The 4687-nt window shown below is 46.3% G+C and overlaps 1 protein-coding gene and 1 non-coding gene across 7 annotated transcripts in view; both read left to right on the top strand.

The window, feature by feature from the left end:
- The window catches only part of KTN1 (kinectin 1), a 200980-nt gene that overhangs the window by 35507 nt on the left and 160786 nt on the right, over nt 1-4687 (top strand). The window lies entirely within an intron of this gene.
- TRNAK-CUU (transfer RNA lysine (anticodon CUU)) lies at nt 217-289 on the top strand. The gene has a single exon. It is a non-coding gene; the product is annotated as a tRNA-Lys (tRNA).

Below are 4687 nucleotides of genomic sequence, written 5' to 3'. Positions count from 1 at the left end.
GCCTACCCATTGGACGCCTCCCCCAAACTCTTGGCCAATAGCCTCTCACGGCAGGCTGCGGGCCGGAGGAGGCGGAGCCACAATTGCGTTGCGTGCGCGCTCACAAGAGATCGCCGAGTCACTGCGGGCGCGGTGGGCACGCGCAGTTGCTTGAAAATGCAGTGCGCATGCGTGAAGTATACATTAAGAACGATTCAGTGAAATTGCGGAGTCAGTGCCCGGCTAGCTCAGTCGGTAGAGCATGGGACTCTTAATCCCAGGGTCGTGGGTTTGACCCCCACGTTGGGCGCGCAGCTTTCTTTCGTTTTAGCGTCCTATAAAAAAATTCTGAACTACATCCGTCGCTTTTTACTTCGGAAGAGTCAGAAGCTGCAATCCCATGCACACTTAATGGAGAGCAAATGTTGGACTCATTGAGACTTCCTATTGTACATGTAAATATATACAATATTGGGTTGTAAATTCATTTTCACCACCGCTGTGTTACATTAGCCACTTTCCAGTCCTCTGCTACATATTATTGTTAAAAGATCAGCAATTTCACATCTGCGTTGAGCAGGGGGTTGGACTCGATGGCCTTGTAGGCCCCTTCCAACCCTACTATTCTATGATTCTATGATTCTATGCGTTCTTCAAGAAGTCTTGGAGGGATGTCATCTGGCCTCGGGATTTGTTTGTTTTTAATTGGAGAGTAAGGTCTAGAACTTCATTTTTTGTCACCACTATTTGCCTCAGTTCCTCAGACTCCCTTCCTGAAAATATCTATTCAGGAATGGGTATCTACCATACATCTTCTGCAGTTAAGACAGACACAGATAATGGATTCCACTTCTCCACAATCTCCTTATCCTCTTTTAGTACTTTAAGGGCGCAATCCTATGGGGATAGGTGGCTGCCTCTGAACTGGGAGGTGACCACCTATCCGATGCAGGGCAGGAGAAGCGCAGAGGGGATTGTCCCCTCCATGCCTCAGCTGCCCCAAGGTCGGTTCCTGGAAACCAACATATCATAGAACGAAAGAATAGTAGGGCTGGAAGGGGCCTACAAGGCCATCGAGTCCAACCCCCTGCTCAGTGCAGGAATCCAAGTCAGAGCATCCCTGACAGGTGGCAGTCCAGCCTTGTCTTGAATGCCTCCAGTGTGGGAGAGCCCACCACCTCCCCAGGTAATTGGTTCCATTGTGGTATTGCTCTATAAGTCAGGAAGTTTTTCCTGATGTTCAGCTGGAATCTGGTTTCCTGTAAGTTGAGGCCATTATTCCGTGTCCTGCACTCTGGGATGATCGAGAAGAGATCCTGGCCTTCCTCTCTGTGACAACCTTTCAAGTACTTGAAGAGCGCTATCCTATCTCCCCTCATTCTTCTCAAGGCTAAACATGCCCAGTTCTTTCAGTCTCTCTTCATAGGGCTTTGTTTCCCGTCCCCTGTTCATCTTTGCTGCCCTCCTCTGAACCCTCTCCAGTTTGTCTGCATCCTTCTTCAAGTGTGGTGCCCAGAACTGGACACAGTACTCCAGATGAGGCCTAACCAGTGCTGAGTAGAGAGGAACTAGTACTTCCTGGGATTTGGAAGCTTGTTGTTCAGTCGTTAAGTCATGTCCGACTCTTCGTGACCCCACGGACCATAGCACGCCAGGCCTTCCTGTTCTCCGCTCTCTCCCGGAGTGTGCTCAAGTCCATATTCATTGCATCGGTGATGCTATCCAGCCATCTCATCCTCTGCCGTCCCCTTCTCCTTTTGCCTTCAATCCTTCCCAGCATCAGGGCCTTTTCCAGGTAGTTTTCTCTTCGCATTAGGTGGCCAAAATATTGGAGCTTCAGCTTCAGTATCTGTCCTTCCAATGAGCACTCAGGGTTGATTTCCTTTAGGATGGACTGATATGACCTCCTTGCAGTCCAGGGGACTCGTAAGAGTCTTCTCCAGCACCACAGTTCGAAAGCATCAATTCTTCGGCGCTCAGCCTTCCTTATAGTCCAGCTCTCACAGCCATACGTTACTATTGGGAAAACCATAGCATTGACTATGCAGACCTTTGTCGGCAAGGTGATGTCTCTGCTTCTTACTACGCTGTCTAGGTGTGCCATGGCTTTCCTCCCAAGGAGCAAGCGTCTTTTAATTTCATTGATACAGTCACCGTCTGCGGTGATCTTGGAGCCCAAGAAAATAAAATCTGTCACTGCTTCCATTTCTTCCCCTTCTATATGCCAGGAAGTGATGGGGCCAGATGCCATGATCTTCGTTTTTTTAATGTTGAGTTTCAAACCAGCTTTTGCACTCTCCACTTTCACCCTCCACAAGAGGCTCGTTAGATCCTCTTCACCTTCTGCCATGAGGGTGGTATCGTCTGTGTATCTGAGGGTGTTGATAATTCTCCTGGCAATCTTAATTCCAACCTGTGATTCATCCAACCCGGCGTTTCTCATGATGTACTCTGCATATAAGTTAAATAAGAAGGGCGACAATATGCAGCCTTGTCGTACTCCTTTCCCAATTTTGAACCAATCGGTTGTTCCATGTCTGGTTCTTACTGTTGCTTCTTGACCCTCGTACAGGTTTCTCAGGAGACAGGTAAGGTGGTCTGGTACTCCCATCTCTTTCAGAATTTGCCACAGTTTGTTGTGATCCACACACTCAAAGGCTTTAGCGTAGTCAATGAAGCAGAAATAGACATTTTTCTGGAATTCTCTTGCTTTCTCCATGATCCAGCGAATGTTGGAGATTTGATCCCTAGTTCCTCTGCATCTTCGGAACCCAGCTTGTACGTCCGGTAGTTCTTGGTTCACATAGTGCTGAAGCCTAGCTTGTAGGATTTTGAGCATAACCTTGCTGGCATGTGAAATGAGCACAATTGTGCGGTAGTTTGAACACTCTTTGGCATTGCCCTTCTTTGGAACTGGAATGTAAACTGACCTTTTCCAGTCTTGTGGCCACTGTTGAGTGTTCCAAATTTGTTGGCATATTGAGTGCAGCACTTTAACAGCATCATCTTTTAGGATTTTAAATAGCTCAGCTGGAATACTGACATCTCCCCTAGCTTTGTTGTTACTAATGCTTCCTAAGGCCCACTTGACTTCACTCTCTAGGATGTCCAGCTCAAGTTCAGTGACCGCACTATCATGGCTATCAGGGACATTCAGATCTTTCCTGTATAGTTCTTCTGTGTATTCTTTCCACCTCTTCTTACTCTCATCTGCTTCTGTTAGGTCCCTGCCTTTTTTGTCCTTTATCATGCCCGTCTTTGCACAAAACGTTCCCTTGAGATCTCCAATTTTCTTGAAGAGATCTCTAGTCTTTCCCATTCTATTTTCTTCGGTATCTTTGCATTGTTCATTTAAGAAGGCCTTCTTGTCTCTCCTTGCTATTCTCTGGAACTCTGCATTCAGTTGGGTATATCTTCCCCTTTCTCCCTTGCTTTTCGCTTCCCTTCTTTCCTCAGCTCCTTGTAAAGCCTCCTCAGACAGCCACTTTGCTTTCTTGCATTTCTTTTTCTTTGGGATGGATTTCGTTGCTGCCTCCTGAACAATGTTACGGACCTCCGTCCATAGTTCCTCAGGCACTCTGTCTATCAGGTCTAATCCCTTAAAACTATTCCTCACCTCCACTGTATATTCATCAGGGATATGATTTAGGTTATACCTGAATGGCTGAGTGGTTTTCCCGACGTTCTTCAATTTAAGCCGAAATTTTGCAACAAGAAGCTCATGATCTGAGCCACAGTCAGCTCCAGGTCTTGTTTTGACTGACTGTATAGAGCTTCTCCATCTTTGGCTGCAAAGGACATAATCAATCTGATTTCGATATTGACCATCTGGTGATGTCCATGTGTAGAGTCATCTCTTGTGCTGTTGGAAAAGAGTGTTTGCTATGATCAGCGTGTTCTCTTGGCAAAACTCTATTAGCCTTTGTCCTGCTTCATTCTGTACACCAAGGCCATGCTTGCCTGTTATCCCAGTGATTTCTTGACTTCCTACTTTAGCATTCCAATCCCCTATGATAAAAAGGACATCTTTTTTTGGTGTTAGTTCTAGAAGGTGTTGTAGGTCTTCATAGAACCGATCAACCTCAGCTTCTTCGGCCTCAGTGGTTGGGGCATAGACTTGAATTACTGTGATGTTGAATGGTTTGCCTTGGATTTGTACTGAGATCATTCTGTTGTTTTTGAGATTGTACCCCAGTACTGCTTTTCCCACCCTTTGACTCATTGACTATGAGTGCTACTCCATTTCTTCTAAGGGATTCTTGCCCACAGTAGTAGATATAATGGTCACCTGAATTAAATTCGCCCATGCTTGTCCATTTTAGTTCGTTGATTCCCAAGATGTCGATGTTCAATCTTGCCATCTCATGTTTGGCCACCTCCAGCTTACCTTGATTCATTGATCTTACATTCCAGGTTCCTAAACAATATTGTTCTTTACAGCATCAGACTTTCTTTTCACCACCAGACACATCCACAGCTGAGTGTCCTTTCGGCTTTGGCCCAGCCGCTTCACTCTTTCTGGCGCTACTTGGAAATTCCCTCTGCTCTTCCCCAGTAGTATATTGGACACCTTCTGACCTGAGGGGCTCATCTTCCGGCGTCATCTCTTTTAGCTTTGTGATACATTCCATGGGGTTTTCTTGGCAAGAATACTGGAGTGGGTTGCCATTTCCTTCTCCAGTGGACCACATTTTGTCAGAACTCTCCA

The sequence above is a fragment of the Heloderma suspectum genome, chromosome 1, assembly GCF_057233095.1.
Source record: "Heloderma suspectum isolate Gila_16-S chromosome 1, 16-S_ref, whole genome shotgun sequence".
Lineage (NCBI taxonomy): Eukaryota > Metazoa > Chordata > Lepidosauria > Squamata > Helodermatidae > Heloderma > Heloderma suspectum.
The sequence above is the reverse complement of the archived record's forward strand: the minus strand, read 5'-3'. Positions and strand labels throughout refer to the sequence as shown.